The sequence below is a fragment of the Pseudophryne corroboree genome, chromosome 2 (genome assembly GCF_028390025.1).
Source record: "Pseudophryne corroboree isolate aPseCor3 chromosome 2, aPseCor3.hap2, whole genome shotgun sequence".
Classification (NCBI taxonomy): domain Eukaryota; kingdom Metazoa; phylum Chordata; class Amphibia; order Anura; family Myobatrachidae; genus Pseudophryne; species Pseudophryne corroboree.
Window position 1 is genome coordinate 1,029,378,032 of NC_086445.1, and position 27,074 is coordinate 1,029,405,105.

The following is a 27,074-nucleotide window of genomic DNA, read 5'->3' on the forward strand; positions in this document are numbered from 1 at the left end:
TGCATAACATACAATACCGTACTTACCTGTGGACACGACCTCACCTGACCCTCCGTAAGGGGGCTTGACTACTGCCTTTACCGATTGGGCCGTGCCCACCTGGGTGTCTCGTATGATGGCTGCTGGAAAAAGTGCTGACATCGTGCTGGGCTCACTTTCTTGCTTGTAATCCTAAGGGAAGTTTAACATGGGGTGCAACTTGCACGGGTTAGAATTTGTACATTTATCAGTTTTACTTCTATCATTATTACATTTATTACGCTTACTATTATCATCATTAATACATTTATTAAGTGCACTACTATCATCATATCCCAGTATGCCATTCTCTGTAGCCATTGTTTCTCTCCTGTTATGTATGGTGGTGGTGGTGCGGTAGCTATCAGTTTCCTGATAGGATTGGAACCAGCTGCTTGAGCTAATCCTCTTTGTATCTCGCCTTCCTGTTGCCATAACTGTAAATAATCATAATGTCTAATCCGTTGCTTGCCGGATTTTATTAGACATATCCTTCTCCTTAAATTTTGCAAAACCTCAGGATTAAAACTGCCTACCCTGGGAAACTTCTCCCCATCGTTCACAGTCATACGTTCCCACTCATTGCATAAAACCTCTGCGTGTGATCCATATTTTTCACACATTATGTACCTCGCCGATCCTGCTGGCCGCAGGATAATATCAACCTGAACCTTGGTTGATCGTCCCTTACTTGAGCAACTGGCCCCCATTCCTTGCAGGTATTGCCTTCTCAGCGAATTCCTACAAAAACCACGTTCCCAGAGGTAAGGCGACGGTGAAAGTCCAACGAGTGCCTTCACCCACTCTCGCCCACGTCGGCCAATATGCCCCTATGTAACCTCTATTTACTGGGGTGTGTGGGAGTATGCTACCCTCCCCAGTAAGTATCAGTTGTTGAAGAATTCCTGAGTGATCAGCGAACCTCCCTTAAAATAAAAAAAACCTACACAAATCACTTTAAAATGTACAAATAGTGTTTATGATCCCGCAAAGCGTACGCAAATTGCGGAATGGGTATCAAGGTAACCAACTAATGCACACAATTACATGCGGTACAGTCGCATTGCGTATAAGTAACTATTACTTATCCGCAGGACGACCAGCGGAATCGGTTGTTTAGGCTGCGAAACTTCAGCCGGAGCGTATTCTCAAAACGGGCCTATATGGGTACTGCGCCAACCCCCAGGGTTGCGCTCACTACCTCTAACCTTTCTTAAGTCAGGGTCTTCAGAAACTTCGTATAGGTACTTTTAACGGCTTTCTGACTTTCGCGGACCCTCTGGTCTGCTGTAACACTAATTGCTCCTTTTACCTTATTCACTTTTAACGTGAGATGGCCTTCTCCCACGCCACCACGTGTTCACTTCACGGGTATCCTTCTACGAGATCTCGAATTCCAGGGTTCACACCAAAGAAAACTTTACTTGCATACACACGCTCTTTCACTTCATATATGCTTTGATTTTTCTGTACAGAAAATTTCTTTCATTCAGGTAACACAGGCTAATCCCAGAGGTAATGCAACAAGAGGAGGATCTTTTTAAACTAAAGTTTGGAAACTGAACAAATTTGTGCTATTATCGCGTGGCTTCCGTATCGCCTACTAAAACAATGCTATCGTGTGATTTGTATTTAGTGGGCGTATCCGTACGCACGTTGCGTGCTATACGCCACGTGTGTAGGCCTTTGCGTTGCGTACGCTGTCTCGCACTTGGTTAGAGACACGTGTACACAGGCCGGATACGTCCGCAGTAACACAAATAACACGCTTCTATAAATGCAAACGATATTTACCTATAATCGTTTACCAAACACCACACAGTATCTCCTGTATAACCTTTATAATTGGGTCAGGCTGCGTGCGTGTTTTACAATTACTCCCTTAAGTATTACTTTTACTTTTAACTAAATAGCAACAAATTTTCTCAGCACGTGATCAATGCTAATGGCAAACAGAAAGGTAGATATGTGAAAATACGCAAATGGAAATACAGGTGTGTGCGTGTGTTGCGTGCGCAATTTTCACCAATACAGAAATTTAAACAGATTTAAAAGACAAATAGCTTAACGTTCTTACCTTTTGGTTCTGGATCCCACTAGCATCCCTACAAACCAAGCGGAGCAGACGCTTATCTGATCAGCACTTACCGTATCCCCAACCACCAAACGGCTAACAGGGGATACTACCTTCCCGCCCTTTGCTGATGGATAAAGTCTGCCTGGTTCCGCTTGGTTGCGGATATGAGGAGGCCCGGACGAGCGCCCAATTGATAAAGTCAGTTATTACCTATAAACATTAAGCTATATTCTATTACGGACTAAGTACGCTATTGGCGCACTGAGCACTGTAAGGGTACGCACTTAGCCTAGCAGACGCTAGGCCGTGGGCGCGACGCACGAACGACACGTACGCTCACGGTATGTTACACAGTAACCCTTAGTAACAACACACCGAAAGGGTATGCTTACACTTTAAACCTTGGCAATGAAATACTCTAACGATGTAATGCTTATTAACCTTGATAATATGAAAAGCTGTTTGAGCGATTGAGACGCTCAGAAAACTCTTTACAGTAACTAGTGAAAACACAAGACCTGGTTTGGATTTAAAAACCACTTAGGCTCTAACACTCTCGTGGATAATTCTTTTAGAGTAAAAAGGGGAAAAACAGTACAGCTTATACACTACAAAACTAACATCAAAATCTAAACAGAACAACAAGGAATAATAAGAACAATAGCGAACGATCGCAAACACAAGCAAACAGAAAGAGTACACAATGAGAACAAATGGCAAACACAGAGGATAACAAAATGGCTACAGAGAACTTACACACGTGGGAATGATTCGCAAGCGCGTCCTGGATCCAGCCCTCAGCCTTCAATGTGAAAACCTTGCAGAGAGAGTGAGTGACTGGACAGGCAATGGTGGTCTTTATATACACAACATACAGTAACAATACAATGGTCCCTATAATCTCATGGTTCATTGGACACAGGAATGTGTCTCCGCATCATAACAAAAGGTCATAGGTGGGTTCGAACAGGTGGGCTGTGCCTTTCTCCAACTGCTCAGGTGGGAGGTATCCTCAGGATTCCCGCCGCATGGGTAATGAACAGCAAATACAGTAAATATCTATAAACTACTTTTGTACATAACTATGCGCAGGAGCGAGCAATCTCTTCCTAACCAACACCGAAATGTTACTATTAAAATACTCTACAGCTGGATACTAGACACCACCGTTCTACCTTTATCTGACCCTTCCTATCATGCAAAGAGGAATCCCTCTGTCCAAGAACCGTTTAAACTAAACATACTTGCTGACATTGTTAAGGGGAATATTATCTATAAAACATACTATATGGGTTAAATATGTTATGATCGAGTCGCACGCTAGACGCTTACAAACTCTACCGTAAATGCGCATACACCGCACGTGATCGCCGGAGCGATCTTACGCAAATAGCGGATATGTGCACGCACGGCTGAGCGTGTGCACGTGCAGCGGGCATGTGCATGAGGGGTTAGTACATGGCATATGTATCAGGATATTTTTTGACTTTGACACTCCTATGGCTGCGGCTGTGCATCTGTGAATGCAGTCGCTTGAATGACCCACCTGCAGCAGTATGTAGCTGTGGGGGGCAGCAGATTTCGGAGGGATCTGCTACAGTCTTCTGTTTCAGCGTGCAAAAGCCCGGGGTCTGCGTTTAGCCGAATTTACCCAGCTCCGTAATGCATCTGACGACGGCGCTAGCGCGTTGTAGCCTATGGGCTAGATTTTGGCCGGCCACACATACACAGCAGTGCACACTGCGCCTGTAGAACTCTCGCAGCCCTTGTCCCTGCGGCTGCATTTTAGAACATTTGGGCGACAATAATTTCTTAATGCTGTGAATAGTAATGATAAGAAATTATTATCAGGTCTCAGATCCGATAATTAATAAATAAGCCCCTTTGTCAATTAATACAAATAGTCGTAATATCGGACCTGTGCAGTAGTGGCTGATTGAGGAACCTAGTATCTATACTATATTATGAATCAGTTTTGTTTCTGTTTTTACATTTAGGATATTTTGCAATTGCACAGGGCACCATGAAAATGGGAGGACATTCTGTAGCACATACTGTACACCCAATGGCCTCTTTATTAGGTACTATGTCCCCCTTTCTCCCACTGGCCTGAACATTTCATCCGGTTTCTGAGATGCACAATCCACCCCCTCTGGCACCAACAATCCCTCCATTGTCAAAGTCACTTCTTCCCCGTTCTGGTGTTTGGCCAGAACAACAACTGATCCTCCTGACCAGATCTCTCTGCGTGTTTTTTTTTTTTTTTTTCATTGAGTTGCTGCCACATGATTGGCTGATTAGACATTCTCTTGTCCTGAATTGGATATGCGATTCATCCTACCTCCTAACCACCCTGATTTCAGTGGGATGATGCCAACTCAGGGGAAAACCTGCACCTGCCATTAAGCTGGTGCAAGTTTGGATGGGGCGTCTGATGGTTGCATGCCAGACTGAGAGCCAGCAGCTGTACTCAGATCTAATTAAGATTCAGTCAAGAGCTTTAAAGCCCCTGTAAAATTCCATAGCATTTTAAATGTAATGTCCTATGGTGATGTCACACTGGGTGATATCTGCTACTGTAAATTGGAGAGCAGGGTCTAATATAATTTGTCATGACTGGACCCACCATAGGGACTAAGGATACCCAAGACTCGGGCAGCTGATAGCCTCTGGTCACTGCATGGCTGTTTCTTGGCACCTCAATCAGGGCTGTATTTCGGTATTGTGACAATGCAGGAAAAAGCACTGACGTAGGGGACTGAACACCTTGCCTGCTTGCTGGGTACCTCTTTGGGACAACAGCACCCTAAGCATTGACCCATATAGCCTATGCCCAGGGCTGGCTCTGCCTGTGCACATATAAATGTCACATACATACTGTTGCTGATTGTGGTATACAGTATATAAAAGTCCTGCTCTGCAGTGTCACCTGATGGTCAAAAATGGTATGACAGTTTCTAGGTTTTATTTTTTTTTATTTTTTTTGAACTTTGTATCTTTTGGACAATATTCTAATTTTGTGAGAATTTTAGCCACATGCAAAACCTTCCTAACTGAGCCACTGGCGTGCAAAATCCCAATGAACTATTTGCCTTGATAACTGACCAGTCAGCGGGGCTTATGTAATATCCTGCGAGCTGCATGTTCTGCGACAGTTCTGGCGAGTCTGCCTGTATTTGTAAAGCTGCAATCATTTCAAAGGCAAAACCAGGTTCGCAGGCTATCACATAAGCAGTTCGCAGGCTATCACATAAACATATGTGTCTCTATGTATAATATAATGCTCTTGACCACTGAGCCAATTCCGTTTTCCCCATGCTACATGTTAGAGCTACAGTACAGATGTGGCATTTGTTCAGCATGCCCCATACCCCCATCATTACAGATATTTATTCTATATCACCGTGGCTTCCCTTGTAGCTTTAAAACATTCATTGGGAGCTCTCCCGGGTTCTGATAAGCTCCTTACACACTGAGCCTGTCATATCTGTGACTTTTACAGCGCAGGCTAATGGCTGTGGCTTATAATAGGCATCTCTGGGTCCTTGTGTTACTCTTCCCTGTCATCTGTGATTGAACTTTCATCTTGCAATAGAGACAGCAGCGCAGATAATATCTGTCTGTCTCCGCCATCCAGATGGTGAGATTCTCTTTACACTATATTGTATTATTTTATAGCTGGGTATGTAATATTGGGGGTCATTCCGAGTTGTTCGCTCGCAAGTGAATTTTAGCAGATTTGCTCACGCTAAGCCGCCGCCTACTGGGAGTGAATCTTAGCATCTTAAAATTGCGAACGATGTATTCGCAATATTGCGATTACACACCTCGTAGCAGTTTCTGAGTAGCTTCAGACTTACTCGGCATCTGCGATCATTTCACTGCTTGTCGTTCCTGGTTTGATGTCACAAACACACCCAGCGTTCGCCCAGACACTCCCCCGTTTCTCCAGCCACTCCTGCGTTTTTTCCGGAAACGGTAGCGTTTTTTCCCACACGCCCATAAAACGGCCTGTTTCCGCCCAGTAACACCCATTTCCTGTCAATCACATTACGATCGCCAGAACGATGAAAATGCCGTGAGTAAAATTCCTAAGTGCATAGCAAATTTACTTGGCGCAGTCGCAGTGCAGTGCAGTTAAGCGGAAAATCGCTGCGATGCGAAGATTTTTACCGAGCGAACAACTCGGAATGACCCCCATTTGCAGATTGACATACAGATGTGTCCATTTACATCTTTGCTTTTTAACAAATTTGGCACAACATGCAAAACATGGCTAAGCTGTTTTTCACGAGTAGCGCGTGGATGAATTTTAACATTTTTGTTTGCCATAATAGAATATGTATAAAGTAACATATTAAAGAAGCAAATTAAGAAAAATCACAAGGCATGGCTAAATCTCTTAGTCTATGGCATGCAAAACTGTGCCATACATGGCGGGATATAGCAAAGATGTATGTGGACACATCTGTACATGTACATTTCCGATTTACTTATCACTGTCTTACTGGCAGATATCTGCAGATAATTCGCTGTGGCGCCAGCGTAACACTTTGCCAAAAATATATTTACGCTACATCGCTCATTGGCCCCCATTCCGAGTTGTTCGCTCGTTCTTTTTCTTCGCATCGGCAATGTTCGCAGTGCGCCTGCGCCAAGTAAATTAGCACAAAAGTTTGGTATTTTACTCAAGGCTTATCGAAGATTTTTAATCGTTCTAGTGATCGTAATGTGATTGACAGGAAGTGGGTGTTTCTGGGCGGAAACTGACCATTTTATGGGTGTGTGCGAAAAAACGCAGGCGTGTCAGGGAAAACCGCGGGAGTGTCTGGAGAAACGGGGGAGTGGCTGGGCGAACGCTGGGTGTGTTTGTGACGTCAAACCAGGAACGAAAAGGACTGAACTGATCGCAGTGGCAGAGTAAGTTTCGAGCTACTCGGAAACTGCAAAGAATTTTCTATTCGCAATTCTGCAAATCTTTCGTTCGCAATTCTGCTAAGCTAAGATACACTCCCAGAGGGTGGCGGCTTAGCGTGTGCAATGCTGCTAAAAGCAGCTAGCGAGCGAACAACTCGGAATGAGGGCCATTGAGTGTTACCTTACTAAGCTGCAAACATGATTAAACAAAGGTAATTATCACATTTTATTGAAATTGTAGTAAACATCTGTATGAGATACTGTGCAATGTAAATGGAGCCAACGCAATCTACTATCTGCGCTCTCACTTCAGAACAGTGCGAGAGCAAAAACATCCAGAAAATAAAGTATGTGAATCAATCTCATTAATAAGGAATCTTTTTGTTTCTTTAATAATTACATTTAAAAGGTACCGGAACTCGCCTTTCGAATTAAGAGATCGATGTATTAAGCCTGGAGAAGGGATGAAGCCGTGATAAGTGCAAGGTGATAAACACACCAGCCAATCAGCTCCTGTTAATTTACATATTGGAGCGGATTGGCTGGTGCGTTATCACCTTGCACTTATCACGGCTTTATCACTTGTCCAGGCTTAGTACATTTGCCCATAAGATTTTAAAATATTTTTTTTCCCCCCCTTTTAAAATGTACACTTTTAGGGGTCTATTCATGTAAGAATGCGATGTTTATGTTTAACTCTTCACTAAACATCGCATTCTTATTTCAGGGTTTTTTTCAGATTTCTAACGCAATTCATTAATACTTACCTGTTCCCTGATGCGATGCGGTATCCGGCTGTTCCGTGATCCCGGCTTCTCCAGTCTTCTCTCTTCTTACCGCGGCTGGGGTCTTCTGCACATGCGCAGTGTCCCCCCCTGCCTCCAGGTGTCATCTGCGCATGCGCCGGGGAAACGAGACCTCCAGCGGCGGGCAAGGGCAGCAAGGAGGAGGTGACCCGGCATATGCAAATGAATATGCCCTGGGCTCCTCTGATTGGCTCTTGTCACGGAAGGGGGCGGGGAGAAGCCAGGAGACGGACGTCTTCATTGCTCTTCTCCTGTACAAGCCTCCCCATCGCCCGTCTGAGATGGCGATGGGGTTTTGCGAAGGGTAACGGAAAGCTGGGCTTTCCGTTCCTACATGAATTGCAGTCACCATACAAACGTATGGTGATGCGATTCAGCCACAGAGCGGGGGTGCCGCTGGGGAAGGCAGGGACTTCTCCACGGTAACCCGCTCTGTGAATTGCGGTTAGCAGAGAAAAGCCCTGTTTACCGCAAAATAGGGCTTTTCTCTGCTACATGAATGTTGAGAAATATTTATTTAGGAAATAGTTTATTCCAGGACAGCCGTCCTCTCTTCTCCTGCACACTCCCTCTCTACAGAGGCGTTTCAGCGCTGGATACTCAGATCTGCTAGGACAGGAATAAGGAGCCATCTAACTAGGGGGTGATTCCGAGTTGTTCGCTCGCTAGCTGCTTTTAGCAGCATTGCACACGCTAAGCCGCCGCCCTCTGGGAGTGAATCTTAGCTTAGCAGAATTGCGAACGAAAGATTAGCAGAATTGCGAATAGAAATTTCTTAGCAGTTTCTGAGTAGCTCGACACTTACTCCTACACTGCGATCAGTTCAGTCACTTTCGTTCCTGGTTTGACGTCACACACACGCCCAGCGTACGGCCAGCCACTCCCCCGTTTCTCCAGCCACTCCCGCGTTTTTCCCTGACACGCCTGTGTTTTACCGCACACTCCCAGAAAACGGTCAGTTTCCGCCCAGAAACACCCACTTCCTGTCAATCACACTACGATCAGCAGAACGATGAAAAATCTTTGTTACGCCGTGAGTAAAATACCAAAACTTTTGAGCTAATTTACTTGGCGCAGGCGCGCTGCGTACATTGCGCATGCGCAGTTTGCGACTAATCGCTCCGTAGCGAAAAAAAATAAGGAGCGAACAACTCGGAATGACCCCCTAGATGGGAGTTAAGAATCCCTTATTCAAGATTTCCAGTGTAACTTTACCAGCTCTCTCTATTTTCCAGAGACAACGTCTAAAGATCTGTCCCCGGAAAGTGTTGTGCCAGTAGTCTCAGGCTGGGGGTGTACGTATCTATGTTAAAAAAGGTAAAACCTGAAAACTGCTGTTTTTGGAGGTTTACTGCAATACATACAGCTCACCATGGTGGTCATTCCGAGTTGTTCGCTCGCTAGCAGTTTTTAGCAGCCGTACAAACGCTATGCCGCCGCCCTCTGGGAGTGTATTTTAGCTCAGCAGAAGTGCGACCGAAAGGATCGCAGAGCGGTAGCAAACATTTTTTGTGCAGTTTTAGAGTAGCTCAATACCTACTCAGCGCTTGCAATGACTTCAGACTATTCAGTTCCTGTTTTGACGTCACAAACACACCCTGCGTTCGCCCAGCCACGCCTGCGTTTTTCCTGGCACGCCTGCGTTTTATCAAAATCTCCCTGAAAACGGTCAGTTGACACCCAGAAACGCCCACTTCCTGTCAATCACTGTGCGGCCAGCAGTGCGACTGAAATGCTTCACTAGACCTTGTGTGAAACTACATTGTTCGTTGTAATAGTACTTCGCGCGTGCGCATTGCGCCGCATACGCATGCGCAGAAGTGCAGTTTTTTTGCCTCATCGCTGCACAGCGAACAAATGCAGCTAGAGATCAACTTGGAATGACCACCCATATGTATTAAATAGGGTTGGCAGCAGATATCACAGATATTGCCGACCCGCGGCACAGCAGATCCCGTAGAATTCAATGGGGCTGCAATGTGCCCGTATGTAGCAAGCTTGGAAAGCGACACTTTTTGGAACTTCTGTATGGGCTTCTTTCTGCAGAATTCCTTGGAAAAGGACCTGAAAGATCCCTCTCCATCCACCCGACAATTGCATATGCGCAGGCTGATGGCTGCACATGCACAATAGGACCCCCGAGACATAACTCCGGATCTCCTCTGACTGCAAGGGACAGCTGCAGGGGCTGGCTGGCAACTTTCAGCCTGGGGAGCAGACTCAAGCAAGTGGCCCAGCTTTTCACAGGGAATGCAGTGCAAAAATGTGCATGACAATAATGTTGGCGGTGTGGTTTGTGTAATGTGGGTGTGGTTTAAATAGCTAATGAAATAACGGGCAGTATCTATATACTGTATATACACTCAATAAGGTGCGAGATTACCAAAAGTGGAAGCAGGAGCATCCTCTGCCTGCCTCCACAGTCAGGCGGCCATGGAATACTTAAATTGCACTGGCCCGGGGGGGGGGGGGGGGGGGGGGGGATGGCCCCCTGCCTTCCTGCCCAGCCAGCCCCTGAACAGATCTTATTGGAGAGCTCATATTGGAAGACCTGTCCATGCAGGTACGTGTAGATGTGTATAGGCGATCATAGATACCGGTATATAGATGAGAGAGGGCGAGATCGGATGTATATGCATTATAAGGTCTTTATCAAGACCTGTCCAGACACGCCTCCATTGTCCGGACAACGTCCCCGACAACGCTGCGTTGACGCCATACCAATGACCGTAACCATTTTTGATTACACTCACCAACAAGCCCAAACGGCCTTTAATCAGCACTTTAAGGATTTATTTGTTGGTACAGTATGTGCATATATGGGGAATTAAATTATCCCCCGTGGCTAATTACCCGTGCCAGCCGATTGAATAAGCGGGGCTTACCCTGCACGTTAAGACCCAGAAGTGGACTTTCCTCGCAGTTTCAGGAGCTGCTAGAAGAAGTATAGAATAAAGGAACCCTCTGGGGTTTGACACACAGGAAAACCCATAGATTCCACATTGTACGGGTTTACCGCGCAGGGAAAAGGCAGTTTCATTGAGATACCCAAGTATTGCTGTACGCAATCCCGTTTGATTGTATAAAAGCCCTGACTTTTGGAAAGCACGATAGTCCCCTGAAATCAGGACAATCGGGAGATGGATTTACAAGGTTTGAGTTCACATTAACCAAATGGTTTCAAAATGTAATTTTATTTTTAAATATACCCTTTTATGTATAATGATGTGAATACTGTGCCTGGACAGCTACTGTTATCTGCTGCGATGAGTCGGTATACTTATTTCATGTCTATGTGGAGTCTCCTGGGTCGTAATCTAACAGAGATGACATATTTCTGCGATTGCCCTCCTCATGACGGAAATCAATATGGCCGACAGGGTCATTCCTTCCTGCGCTCGGATGGATCATTATTCCAAGCCTATTGTGACTGCTTGTGTCAATAAACAGTCACAAAGGAATTAAGCCAAACTGATTACATTCTTGTCCAGAAATCTGGAATTCCATAATTGGTGAGGTCAAAAAGTCACAGAGGCAAAAATCAACAATGGAAAATAAATAACAAAAAGTTGTCAGAACTCGCTTTACGCTTCCTCACTCCACCAGGGCCCGAGGAACGCTCTGCTAGTATTACGCCAATACATGCCCAATTTCCTCTCAGGATAAGTCCTCTAACCCCACTATGGCTACTAAAGCAAATGATAAATATTAGTGATGTGCACCGGACATTTTTCGGGTTTTGTGTTTTGGTTTTGGATTCGGTTCCGCGGCCGTGTTTTGGATTCGGACGCGTTTTGGCAAAACCTCCCTGAAATTTTTTTGTCGGATACGGGTGTGTTTTGGATTCGGGTGTTTTTTTTTACAAAAACCCATCAAAAACAGCTTAAATCATAGAATATTGGGGTAATTTTGATCCCATAGTATTATTAACCTCAATAACCATAATTTCCACTCATTTCCAGTCTATTCTGAACACCTCACACCTCACAATATTATTTTTAGTCCTAAAATTTGCACAGAGGTCGCTGTGTGACTAAGCTAAGCGACCCAAGTGGCCGACACAAACACCTGGCCCATCTAGGAGTGGCACTGCAGTGTCAGACAGGATGGCACTTCAAAAAATAGTCCCCAAACAGCACATGATGCAAAGAAAAATGAAAGAAAAAAGAGGTGCAAGATGGAATTGTCCTTGGGCCCTCCCACCCACCCTTATGTTGTATAAACAGGACATGCACACTTTAACAATCCCATCATTTCAGCCACAGGGTCTGCCACACGACTGTGACTGAAATGACTGGTTGGTTTGGGCCCCCACCAAAAAAGAAGCAATCAATCTCTCCTTGCACAAACTGGCTCTACAGAGGCAAGATGTCCACCTCCTCCTCATCCTCCGATTCCTCACCCCTTTCACTGTGTACATCCCCCTCCTCACAGATTATTAATTCGTCCCCGCTGGAATCCACCATCTCAGGTCCCTGTGTATTTTCTGGAGGCAATTGCTGGTGAATGTCTCCACGGAGGAATTGATTATAATTCATTTTGATGAACATCATCTTCTCCACATTTTCTGGAAGTAACCTCGTACGCCGATTGCTGACAAGGTGAGCGGCTGCACTAAACACTCTTTCGGAGTACACACTGGAGTGGGGGCAACTTAGGTAAAATAATGCCAGTTTCTGCAAGGGCCTCCAAATTGCCTCTTTTTCCTGCCAGTATACGTACGGACTGTCTGACGTGCCTACTTGGATGTGGTCACTATATAATCCTCCACCATTCTTTCAATGGTGACAGAATCATATGAGTGACAGTAGACGACATGTCAGTAATCGTTGGCAGGTCCTTCAGTCTGGACCAGATGTCAGCACTCGCTCCTGACTGCCCTGCATCACCGCCAGCAGGTGGGCTAGAAAATCTTATCCTTTTCCTTGCAGCCTCAGTTGCGGGAGAATGTGAAGGAGGAGCTGTTGACGGGTCACGTTCCGCTTGACTTGACAATTTTCTCAACAGCAGGTATTTGAACCTCTGCAGACTTGTGTCTGCCTGAAAGAGAGATACAACGTAGGTTTTAAATCTAGGATCGAGCACGGTGGCCAAAATGTAGTGCTCTGATTTCAACAGATTGACCACCCGTGAATCCTGGTTAAGCGAATTAAGGGCTCCATCCACAAGTCCCACATGCCTAGCGGAATCGCTCTGTTTTAGCTCCTCCTTCAATGTCTCCAGCTTCTTCTGCAAAAGCCTTATGAGGGGAATGACCTGACTGGCAGTGTCTGAACTGACTTCACCTGTGGCAAGTTCAAAGGGTTGCAGAACCTTGCACAACGTTGAAATCATTCTCCACTGCGCTTGAGTCAGGTGCATTCCCCCTCCTTTGCCTATATCGTAGGCAGATGTATAGGCTTGAATGGCCTTTTGCTGCTCCTCCATCCTTTGAAGCATATACAGGGTTGAATTCCACCTCGTTACCACCTCTTGCTTCAGATGATGGCAGGGCAGGTTCAGGACTGTTTGCTGGTGCTCCAGTCTTCGGCACGCGGTGGCTGAATGCCGAAAGAGGCCCGCAATTCTTCGGGTCACCGACAGCATCTCTTGCACGCCTCTGTCGTTTTTTAAATAATTCTGCACCACCAAATTCAATGTATGTGCAAAACATGGGACGTGCTGGAATTTGCCCAGACGTAATGCACGCACAATATTGTTGGCGTTGTCCGATGTCACAAATCCCCAGGAGAGTCCAATTGGGGTAAGCCATTCTGCGATGATGTTCCTCAGTTTCCGTAAGAGGTTGTCAGGTGTGTGCCTCTTATGGAAAGCGGTGATACAAAGCGTAGCCTGCCTAGGAACGAGTTGGCGTTTGCGAGATGCTGCTACTGGTGCCGCCGCTGCTGTTCTTGCTGCGGGAGGCAATACATCTACCCAGTGGGCTGTCACAGTCATATAGTCCTGAGTCTGCCCTGCTCCACTTGTCCACATGTCCGTGGTTAAGTGGACATTGGGTACAACTGCATTTTTTAGGACACTGGTGACTCTTTTTCTGACGATTTGTACATTTCCGTTATCGCCTGCCTAGAGAAATGGAACCTAGATGGTATTTGGTACCGGGGACACAGTACCTCAATCAAGTCTCTAGTTGCCTGTGAATTAACAGGGGATACCGGACACAATACCTCCATCAGTTGTCTAAATCCCACTGCACTAATGGTGGATACCGGACGCACGTCTAACACCAACATAAGTGAGAAGGCCTGAGTTATCCGCTTTGCATCAGGATGACTGCTGTGATATTTCATCTTCCTCGCAAAGGACTGTTGGACAGTCAATTGCTTACTGGAAGTAGTACAAGTGGTCTTCCGACTTCCCCTCTGGGATGACGATCGACTCCCAGCAGCAACAACAGCAGCTCCAGCAGCAGTAGGCGTTACACTCAAGGATGCATCGGAGGAATCCCAGGCAGGAGAGGACTCGTCAGACTTGCCAGTGACATGGCCTGCAGGACTATTGGCTTTCCTGTGTAAGGAGGAAATTGACACTGAGGGAGTTGGTGGTGGGGTTTGCAGGAGCTTGGTTACAAGAGAAAGGGATTTAGTGGTCAGTGGACTGCTTCCGCTGTCATCCAAAGTTTTTGAACTTGTCACTGACTTCTGATGAATACGGTCCAGATGACGTATAAGGGAGGATGTTCCTAGGTGGTTAACGTTCTTACCCCTACTTATTACAGCTTGACAAAGGCAACACACGGCTTGACACCAGTTGTCCGCATTTCTGTTGAAATAATTCCACACCGAAGAGGTGATTTTTTTTTGTATTTTGACCAGGCATGTCAATGGCCATAATCGTCCCACGGACAACAGGTGTCTCCCCGGGTGCCTGACTTAAACAAACCACTTCACCATCAGAATCCTCCTTGTCAATTTCCTCCCCAGCGCCAGCAACACCCATATCCTCATCCTGGTGTACTTCAACAGTGACATCTTCAATTTGACTATCAGGAACTGGACTGCGGGTGCTTCTTCCAGCAATTGCAGGGGGCGTGCAAATGGTGGAAGGCGCAACCTCTTCCCGTCCAGTGTTGAGAAGGTCAGGCATCGCAACCGACACAATTGGACTCTCCTTGGGGATTTGTGATTTAGAAGAACGCACAGTTCTTTGCTGTGCTTTTGCCATCTTAACTCTATTAAGTTTTCTAGCAGGAGGATGAGTGCTTCCATCCTCAGGTGAAGCTGAACCTTGCCACTCCGTGTCGTAAATGGCACATTGGCAAGTTTACGCTTCTCCTCAGACGATTTTGATTTAGATTTTTGGGTCATTTTACTGAGCTTTATTTTTTGGGATTTTACATGCTCTCTACTATGACATTGTGCATCGACCTTGGCTGACGACGTTGATGGCATTTCATCGTCTCGGCCATGACTAGTGGCAGCAGCTTCAGCACGAGGTGGAAGTGGATCTTGATCTTTCCCTATTTTACCCTCCACATTTTTGTTCTCCATTTTTTAATGTGTGGAATTATATGCCAGTATCAATAGCAATGGCCTACTACTATATATACTGCGCACAACTGAAATGCACCACAGGTATGGATGGATAGTATACTTGACGACACATAGGTAGGTAGAGCAGTGGCCTTCTGTACCGTACTGCTATATATTATATACTGGTGATCAGCAAACTGTGCAAAACTGAAATGCACCACAGGTATGGATGGATAGTATACTTGACGACACAGAGGTAGGTAGAGCAGTGGTCTTCTGTACCGTACTGCTATATATTATATACTGGTGGTCAGCAAACTGTGCAAAACTGAAATGCACCACAGGTATGGATGGATAGTATACTTGACGACACAGAGGTAGGTAGAGCAGTGGCCTACTGTACCGTACTGCTATATATTATATACTGGTGGTCAGCAAACTGTGCAAAACTGAAATGCACCACAGGTATGGATGGATAGTATACTTGACGACACAGAGATAGGTAGAGCAGTGGCCTACTGTACCGTACTGCTATATATTATATACTGGTGGTCAGCAAACTGTGCAAAACTGAAATGCGCCACAGGTATGGATGGATAGTATACTTGACGACACAGAGGTAGGTAGAGCAGTGGCCTTCTGTACCGTACTGCTATATATTATATACTGGTGGTCAGCAAACTGTGCAAAACTGAAATGCACCACAGGTATGGATGGATAGTATACTTGACGACACAGAGGTAGGTAGAGCAGTGGCCTTCTGTACCGTACTGCTATATATTATATACTGGTGGTCAGCAAACTGTGCAAAACTGAAATGCACCACAGGTATGGATGGATAGTATACTTGACGACACAGAGGTAGGTAGAGCAGTGGCCTTCTGTACCGTACGGCTATATATTATATACTGGTGGTCAGCAAACTGTGCAAAACTGAAATGCACCACAGGTATGGATGGATAGTATACTTGACGACACAGAGGTAGGTAGAGCAGTGGTCTTCTGTACCGTACTGCTATATATTATATACTGGTGGTCAGCAAACTGTGCAAAACTGAAATGCACCACAGGTATGGATGGATAGTATACTTGACGACACAGAGGTAGGTAGAGCAGTGGCCTACTGTACCGTACTGCTACTGTATATATTATATACTGGTGGTCAGCAAAATTATGCACTGTACTCCTACTATATACTACAATGCAGCACAGATATGGAGCGTTTTTCAGGCAGAGAATGTATAATACTGGTGGTCACTGGTCACTGGTCAGCAAAACTCTGCACTGTACTCCTCCTATATAATACTGGTGGTCCCCTGCCCCACAATAAAGCAGTGTGAGCACAGATATATGCAGCACACTGAGCACAGATATGGAGCGTTTTTCAGGCAGAGAACGTATACTGGTGGTCACTGCTCAGCAAAACTCTGCACTGTACTCCTCCTATATAATACTGCTGGTCCCCAGTCCCCACAATAGCAGTGAGCACAGATATTTGCAGCCCCCTGAACAAAACTGAGAGGACGCCAGCCACGTCCCCTCACTATCATTTCCAATGCACGAGTGAAAAATGGCGGCGACGTGCGGCTCCTTATATAGAATCCGAATCTCGCGAGAATCCGACCGCGGGATGATGACGTTTGGGCGCGCTCGGGTTAACCGAGCATGGCGGGAAGATTCGAATCTGCCTCGGAACCATGTAAAATGGGTGAAGTTCGGGGGGGTTCGGATTCCGAGAAACCGAACCCGCTCATCACTAATAAATATACATATGGGGTGAATTTACTAAGGTGGGAGTTTTTTTTAGAACTGGTGATGTTGCTCTTAGCAACCAATCAGATTCTACTTAACATTTATCTTGCTGCTTCAAGAAGATAATAGATGGAATCTGATTGGTTGCTATGGGGAACTTCACCAGTTCTAAAAACCTTAGTAAATTTACCCCTATGGCTTTTAATAAAAAGATCTTTTCACAAAGATCTCTGGATCTGGTTCAACCACAGAATGGTATAGATCCAATCAGTGTGATATAATAGGCCTCATTCAGTCAGACGCAATGCAGCCGCAAGGGCGGATGTCCACAGCAGCCAGATTTACTACCGTGTGCTAAATCATGTATCCCGCTGTCTTCATGTGTGTGATTGTGGCAGCGTTGCTGAGCGGGGGCAGGTACTATTACCCAGGCCTGGGCCTGTTGGAAGGGCACAGCGTGGGCCCCTGAGGAAGACAAATGTCTCCATTTGCAGTGTGCGTGCTGCTTTCCGATATCGTGCACATTATTTGTCGTTGTTTGTTTCCAGGGGGGGCGTGGCCACACCTCCTGGATTTGGCCACGCCCTCTGCAGTGCCCCTGCCGTGAGGTGTATGTTCGCAGAGATGACAGACTGGGTCGGGACCAAATGGGAAACAAGTACAGGAAGCAGGGGCAGGACACAGCAATGCTGGAACTGGAACAGAACACAGGGAAGGCAGGATTCAAGCACTGAGGCACTGGCATATCTATAATTGGTGCCGTGTGTGTGTGTGTGTGGTGCACACAGGCCCATGATCGAGGGGGGGCTCCCACCGCACATGCTGCACCCATTGTTTTAATTCTCACCCCAGCGGAATCCCACGCCGATGTCACCGGCGCTGTTAAAACACTGTGAAAATGGTGCAGCGGCCATTTTCACAGAGTTCTGCGCATGCGCAGTAGCGGAATCACTGGGAAAATGGTCGCCACACCATTTTCACGGAGATCTGGGCATGCGCAGTAGAGTCTGAGCCCTCTTGTGCTCAGACTCTACAGCACTCCCAGCACAGCGGTGGGGCCCCGAACGGAGGAGGCTGGACACAGGTTTCCTCCTCTTTTAAAGTGCCCCTGCACTGAAGCTAAAACTGGAACAAGGTATTGGAGTCTATACTCTGGCACTGGGCGCTCCTTCCACTTAAAAATCACAAGCAGAGCGGCGTGGGTGCTCCTAGGCGTGCCGCTCACCACAGAGAATGAGAGCCAGCCCCCCGCGCTGTGACACATCATCATTGATATTGACACTTACACCTAGCCCATAATGGGTGCAAAAGATTAGTCTAGGACAGGCGTCCCATCTCCCTACACACGCCACACCTCATGGATGTCAGGCTACAATCTGCTCCGTATGTCCGCATAATGACTAGAGATGTGCACTTGAAATTTTTCGGGTTTTGTGTTTTGGTTTTGGGTTCGGTTCCGCGGCCGTGTTTTGGGTTCGACCGCGTTTTGGCAAAACCTCACCGAATTTTTTTTGTCGGATTCGGGTGTGTTTTGGATTCGGGTGTTTTTTTTAAAAAACACTAAAAAACAGCTTAAATCATAGAATTTGGGGGTCATTTTGATCCCAAAGTATTTTCTCTAACGTCCTAGTGGATGCTGAAAGGATATCAGCCTCTTCTTGTACCCCTCGATTTGATGGCCACTGACGTCAGTGAGAGCAATCCTTAAAATTACAGATTATACACGACACCATGTAATTAAGAATCACTCTGCGTTTATTGTTCATAACAATGGTATATAAGGCATCATTGTCTAGGGAGGGATTGGAATGTCCAGGGAGGGGTAGGCAAAAGTAAATACTTTATTGGTTTAACTTTACTGCATAGGAGGGATAAAACAGGCTACATGGGGGGGGATGTAGGATACAGCCTAGTACTTCATCTAGGGGTGGTGATTTCACACAGTTCCCAACAAACTATGGGTGGAGCTATATTCATTTTATGCAATGCAAGCTAAATCCAAGGCAAAAGAAAAAGAAACAATATTTACACAATGCACACTGACAGAGGAGATTTAACCCTTCAATCCCCTCTTAGAATCATGATTGTTATATGACATGATTCTTAAGTGAGGCTCCTTTCTTGTTCCTCCAGTTCTTGAGATATTGGGCATAATCGTCGGGTCCCTTACTATCAGAGGAGGTGACAGGACTGGTGGTTATATCATAGTACATCAGGGCCTTATCAATGCCTTTGGAGGTAAGTTTCTTTCCACAGGGAATTACACAATAAACTATAATGCCTAAAAGAATTAAAGTTACAAGTATGAATATGCTTATTTGCACAAGAGCCTGTTTCCAATTTTCAAACCACCCAAAATATTGGCTCCATGGGTTATCAATACCTGAATTTTTCTTAAGTTCTATGGATAAGGTTTCTAACTTGTTTATGGCTAAAGTAACCTTACCGTTGGGACCAGTGTTGTCAGGAATATATGTACAACAGCCTTCCACCTTACTAATGTAAACACATGTACCGCCTTTTTCTGCTAGAATCATGTCAAGGGCCATTCTATTTTGGAAGGTCATTTGGGAAGTGGCTTCTAGCTGTTCAGCTATACCTTTAAGAGCATCTTTGGTATCATTAACAAATCTTTGTTGATTATAATATATATAATTAATCCAGGCTACGTTTTTATTTACAGTTACTATAGGGAACAATGATTCAAAACCCGCAGCCACCTCATCTCTAGCTTTGAACTCATTTGGAACACCTCTTGGGACCCCTATAGCATCAATGTATACGTGGGGGTCAAAGCTACCTCCTGGGAGTGCTCTTTTCTTTCGATTAGCAGGAGTATTAGAGGGAGGAGTGGGGTCATCGGTGATCATTAGGAGTGGCATTATGACTTTGGCCAGGGCACACTCACCATACCATGGTGTGTCTAATTTACTTCTAAGTTTCATATCCCCACATATGTAATAAATGTCGCCTAATGATCTAGTTTGGTTGACTAAAACAGTTGTTCTTTTATTTGCACAATACCCTGGTGGGAAGGTTTTTAAATTTCTCCCTGTGGTGGTGTTAGATGTATAACAGGTATAGTTTCCAGGATATATGGTTATGGTGCTTCCTGGGTTGGGATTTTTTGACAATATGGGATATTCCCTTTTCCACATTTCGCACTGACTGTCATTTGTTTTGGTGTCATTAAAAAGGCTGAAAAAACAATTTTCCTGTTCTAGGGGTATATTAAGGGGCACTGTACCTAGGTGGGGCCTAGATTTGCCACAGACATAACAGTTACTTTTATTATGTTTGCTAGCACTATACTTCATCCATTCTAACCAGAAATTGATGTCAGAGAAACCAGTTTCAATAGCTAGGGTGTCTTTAAAGGTGGGATTGTTAACGGCCATCATATCCTTGAAGGTGGTTATATGAGGTTTCAAGAGGTTGGGGCGTGGTTTAGGGGGCTTGAGCTGGGCATACTTTTCATTGTTAAACATATCCTGTAACAAGAATGGTGTAAGGGATGGGTTTAAAAAAAAGGATTCACCTAGGACATAGGTGCCTGCATCAGTAGACTGGGGATGTTTTATGCTTAATATGAATTTACTATCACATCTGTTTTGTCTATGAAGGGTAAGACGGGTAAGCAGGGACTCACCATATTTGTCTTTTCTTGAGAGAGCCTCTTTGGGCTGGTATCCGTAACTATGGCCAGAATTCCATCCCACTGATCCCCAATACGCACATTTATTTCCCCAATATTTACTAGTAACACAAATATAGGCTTCAGTGGGGGTATTACGTGTACCATACTGATCACACTGCCAGGCATAATGTTTGTTAAGACAGGGAGCAATGGTACAGAAATCTATTTTATAGGCGGCAACCTCAGTATTGGAGGAGTTATACCAAAATGTGTAGGTGCCGGATTTTTGTGTAATGTCTACTTCAGCTGTAGCTTGGCAAGTGAGGACCATTAGGATTATCAACATAGTCCCCAGGATAGAGGTAGGGGACAGGTTCCTCATCCTCCTCTGTTCTTCTGTCTTCGCTAGGTGGGAGGTCAGGGCTGTCTGCCCCCGTTTGTACCTCGCTGGAATCACTTGCTTCCCTCTCTAGGTCTGGTCTAGGAACCTTTTTCACTCGGGATGCATGGATCCAGGTGGGGCTTTCCTCTGTCAGGACTGCTGTTCTGGTTACTGCTACGACCTCTGTCTCTGGACCGTAGGTAAAGTCTCCTGGGCTCTTGTTCCTGGGGAGCACCTTCACCACGACTCTGTCTCCGACTTTAAAGGGGTGTGTAGGTTCCTGTGGATTCAAAGGGTTTTTACAAACAACCTCATGTTCAATTTCATTCAGTTTTATTATCAGGGACCTGACATACTCTTCTCTGATAAGTTCTAGATCTCCCTCCTGTATTACTAATGGTTTCTTAGCCCAAGGTGTAGGGAAGGGCCTACCCATTAATATTTCAAAGGGGGAGTAACCCAAAGTCTTTTGTGGTGTCATTCTGATCTCTGCTAGGATAATAGGAAGGACCTTCTTCCATTTATGGAAGGTACCCCCTGTGGCCTTCCTAAGCTTGTCTTTGAGGGTCCTATTCATGCGTTCTACGACCCCTGAACTCTGCGGGTGATACGGGATGTGGAACTTCCATTCCACCTGCAGGGCCTTTACCAAGGCCTGTGTAATTTTTGCTGTAAAGGCGGAGCCTTTATCACTATTGATTTGCAATGGGCATCCCCATCTGGGGATGATTTCCTGAGTTAGGATCCTAGCAACTGTCTTTGCATCCTCAGATTTAGTGGGGAATACCTCTGGCCATCGAGAGAACATGTCTACAATGACCAGGGCATATTCCTGTTTACCAGTACCTGGGATATGGGTGAAGTCAATTTGCAGGTGTGTAAAGGGTGTGGTGGGGTATTCAAGATGCTGATGTTTTGCCTTGTCAGGGTTGTTGGGGTTGTTTCGCAGGCAAGTGATGCATCTACTGACATACTGATCTACTAATGACTTGGCATCCGTGACATAGAAATCATTACGTAAGAGTAAGGTAGTTGTTGCCTTACTGTGGTGTCCTATGCCATGGTAGTGGGCAATAAACAAGGGTGCACTGGACTGGGGTATACAAGGTTTCCCCTCTTTGCAGATTAATCCTGTTTTAGGATTCTTCTGCAAAACTGGGTAAGTCCAGTCAGCTAGGTCGGCATTGGAGGCTGAGGCCTGTAACTGGGTGATCAGGTAATGGTTGTCGAGAGCTGGGGGGGTCATGATGGTCATGTGGGCCTGAGTGATGGGCTGTGAGGCTGCATGTTTGGCAGCAGAGTCAGCAAGGGCATTTCCAAGGGAGACTGCATCCTTCCCCCCGGTGTGTGCCCTGCAATGGAGGATTGCAATGTCAGAGGGTAAGGTTATGGCATGCAGAAGGTCAGAGATGAGTTGGGCATGTGATATGCCTTTTCCATCAGCTCCAAGGAAACCACGGCGTTGCCAAATGACCCCATGGTCATGCACGACGCCGTACCCGTATTTGGAGTCAGTGTAGATGGTGACTGGTTTATTCCGGTAAAGGTGACAAGCCCTTGTGAGAGCAATGAGCTCTGCAGCCTGTGCTGACTGGTAAGGAATGGGCTGTGCTTCCAGAATAATGTCAGGGAGAGTGACAATAGCATAACCCGCTTGGTACGTGGTGTCATTGGGTCTGCTACAGGAACCATCTACAAAAATGACATCCGCGTCGGGGACAGGGACAGGGGACATGTCCAGTCTGGGGGATGTTTCTGACTCAATGGAGGCTGAGCAGTCATGGGGTTCAGGAGGGTGGTCTTCAGGACCTTTGAGCCCCAGGAGAGCGTTGAGAATGGGTGCAGGACCTGAAGAGTTGGTGGCATACTTAATGGTGAGGGAGGGGTTGTTCAAAAGGAGAACCTCATATCCACTAAGGCGCTGAGCTGACATGTGTTGTGTGTGTAACCCTTTTAAAATGGTTAGAACATCATGAGTGGTGTGAAGTATTGTTGTGTGGCCTAGGGTGAGTGTGGTGGCCATTTCAGTTACCATTGCACAGGCTGCAAGTGCCCTGAGGCAAGCAGGCATACCTTGCACAGTGACAGGCATTACTTTGGAAAAAAATGCCACTGGGCGCAACTTTCCTCCATGAAACTGTGTGAGCACCCCCGCCATGGTTTTACAATTGTCCCTTGCAAACAAATGAAAAGGTAGTACATAGTTGGGGAGGCCAAGTGCCGGACTTTTCATTAACATACACTTTAAGCTTTCATATGCAGTTAACATTTCTTGTGACCATTGTACAATATTAGGTTTGTCTTTCAGTGTGGCTTGTCTCAAAATGTTATCATAATAGGAACAATCAGATATCCACTGTCTGCAGTAATTTACCATACCCAGAAAAGACAGCAGTTCTCTCTGGGTAGTTGGGGTGACCAGGCCCAATACAGACTGAATGCGCTGTGGACTGACTTTCCTTTCCCCCTGAGTGAGCACAAAACCTAAGTAATCCACATGCTTCTTACACCATTGCATTTTTGTTTTGGACACCTTGTGTCCACATTCACAGAGCCAGTTTAACAGTGATATACCATCCTCCCGGCAGGCCTCCTCAGTTTGACTACAGAGCAGCAGATCATCTGCATACTGTAGCAGGACTGAACCATGGTGAGGTTGCCAGGGCCCCAATGTGGCCTGGAGTACAATGCTATAGACAACGGGTGCGTCAATATAGCCCTGGGGTAAACGACACCAGGTGAGTTGCTTGCCCTCAAAAGAAAATGCAAAAAGTAACTGTGTCTGTGCATCCACTGGAATGCTAAAAAATGCATTTTTTAAATCAATCACAGAAAAAATTGCAGCATCTGCAGGGATAGCTGAAATGAGTGAGTTAATGTCAGGTACAATGGGTGCTATGGGCACAATGAGTTGGTTAATTGCCCTGAGGTCTTGTACAAACCTTACACTACCATCTGACTTAGCAACAGGGTTGACTGGTGTGCAGTAAGGTGAGATTATGTGTCTGAGAATGCCTTGTTGGAGAAACTGTTGTATCATTGGTCTAAGACCTTCAACCTTCTCTTGTGACAAGGGGTATTGCTTTTGATAGACAGGTTGTGTGTCAGGTTTCAGGGTTGCTCTATATGGTGTGCAAGGAATGAGGCCAGTGTCATAGGGACCCTCCGACCATAGAGCAGGGTTCACTTTGTCAAAATCAGGTGTAATGTCTGTTGCCTCCCACACCGGTAGGTGTGGGGACTCGACCTCCAGGCCACTGCTAGTGGGTGAAGGGAGAATGGAGATTTCGAGTTTGCTAAGAAGATCCCTTCCCAGAAGATTAATTGGACATTCAGGTATTACAGTGAAATTGTGTTTACCCATATACGTGCCTCCCGTGGTTCTGACACTAAGGGCATCTGTCAGGTAAGCATCTGTGGGTATCCCATTGATTCCCATTGAAGGAGCAGTCTTTTCCAAATGACCATCGTACAGGTCGACACACAAAACACTAGTAGTTGCCCCGCTATCTACCAGGAAAGGGATTGCTCTCTTTCCTATAATCAAGGTTAGTAGCGGTGGGTCCTTCCAGTGTCTGGTGAGTTGGGCAAAGGCTGGGATACCCTCCTCCGGGCCCCGTCAGTGGGAGGGGTCCTGCCAGTCAACTCGGAATCGGACATGATCCTGAAAGGGGTTGTTGTGTGACTGTCGGGGATGATCCCGGGAGGGAGCCGGAGCTTGGGGCTGTCGGTGGTTTTGTGGGGGACAAGGGCAATCCCTTGCCCAGTGATCGTCCCTTCCACAGTTGAAGCAGGAGGTTTGTTTCCTGCTGGCAGAGTCAGGGGGGTGGGGTGGCCTGGCTTGTGGGTTTTGATATCGGGCTGGATTGCGGGGTGGGCCAGTAAAGTGCTGCTGGCGTCTATCTCCCCGGTTTCTGTGATTTTGGTAATTATGAGTTGGGGCATTCTGCAAGGGTTTTTTAACATCAAAGCATCCTGCAGCTTCCTTTTCATATAAGTGCTTTTCAAATTCCTTAATATTATCAGAGGTCCAGGAAGAAACACCTTGCTTAACAGGGACCATAACAGATGGCAACAAGTTATTTACAAAGGTAGAAATTAGTAAATGGTCTGTATCTACAAGAGTAAGACCTGCATCTTCAGACCAACACTTTTTAAACCTCTTCCAAAACTCAGTGACAGTTTCAGTGGGCTTTTGTTTACATGCTACGGCAATAGGAAGAGAAGCTCGGGTTTTTAAAAATCTCTTTCATATGGGTCTCAATTTCCTTCCACATCTCCGTTACACCGTCCCCAGTATTGAGAGGGTAGCGAACGGCATCGTTAAGGGTGGTAGGAGTGTTTATGGTGGGAATCTTTTTCCAATCCCACCCGTTGTAATGGTCTATAACCCCATCTATGATCAGCTTCATATCTTCTTGAGTATAGCTGCGTCCTGTGCAAGCCTTTTTCAAGTAAGCTATGCAGCCGTCAGGTGCAACAGTGGGTTTGGGACAGTTCTTAACAATTCTGTCTAAATCCTCTATTTCAATGGGTTTCTTTAACAACTGATCCCCTACTGTCATGAAGGGCAGGTGCTGGGTGGCGACACTGCTGGCATCAGCACTGTTTTCAAGGAAACCAGTGCCGGATCGCGTTATGGAGGGGGTAAGAGGGTGGTGAATGATAACAGTTGAGTCAGCGTTACGGCGGGAGGTGATTTGTTTGTTAGGAGTAGGGGCACTAGGGGCGGGGGTGGTTACGTCTATGTGGAGGGTACTGTCAGGGGGGGCTATTCCTCCTGAGCCTCCTTCTCCTTCCCCTTCCCCTCCTCCCCCTCCCCTTTGCATCGGCATTCGTGACAAAGCAACTGAGCTTCCTTCTCCTTCCCCTTCCCCTCCTCCCCCTCCCCTTTGCATCGGAATTCGTGACAAAGCAACTGCAGCTAACAGATCTGTGTCTTTTAAGGAGGGGTATAGGGGATTGTAAGGCGGGGGAGAAGAATTTTTCAGAAACTTGTTGCTTCTAAATTCCTCAGCTTTATGCAGTCTGGAAGTTACAGATTTTATTCTACGCTGTTTCTGCTTGATATTCTTGTCATACCAATGAGGTGCTATCGTGAGCCATTGCTCTCCTCCAGCACGCATATATGTCATGTCCCATTGTGGGTCATGATCGTACCATGGCCAGGCTTCCTTGTCTTCCAGACAAAGACCTTTGACCATGTCCATATAAAAGGGATAATTAATACCGTCACGGGGGAATGGACTGGGGCTGCCAACTTTCTCTGTCCACCCCGCTAAGTTATCCACCCAAGGGTTAACTAAATAATAATCTGTGGTGGAGTTACGGGCAACATATTCCTTACATGTTTCTCCTGGTAAAGGTGGGGGGTAAATGACTGTCTTACTCTGACCCCCTCCCATAGTAAAGAATACAATCTACACCAGCTTTCTACGCAATTTCTACAACAACTTATAACAACTGTCTATGCAATATCACAACAAAAATGCAGTTTAAAAAAAAAACCTTCTATACAACTTCACAACAAAAAGACTTTCTATGCAATTTACAAAAACTTTCTATGCATGCATTAGTTAACACCAGTTAATTAGTCATTGACAATATCACAATATTATCTGTATAATGAGAACATGAAATCTTTTGACGGGTACGCTTACCTTCGTACAAGATGTCAGAAAAAATACATCGTTTTAAACAGGAAGCAAGAAAAGTGTTTTGAGTAAAGATATCTGGCAGACGAAAACTTACCAGCCGTCTGGACCAAACATAAGAACTTATCACACTACAAGCATACAAGAATATAGGCGATCAAATCGGGGTATTTTCTACGTTACGTATAGACCCCAGGTCTATTTTTTAAGTATCCCAGATACTAACGTCTTTGGAGAATTGCGCTTTTCTCAGACGTATCTTTAAGTCCCAGACATTAAAGATTATATGGTATCCCTGATACCTGTTTTATGGCTTTACATAAAACTACGTAATATTAAGTCCCGGACTTAAATATTAC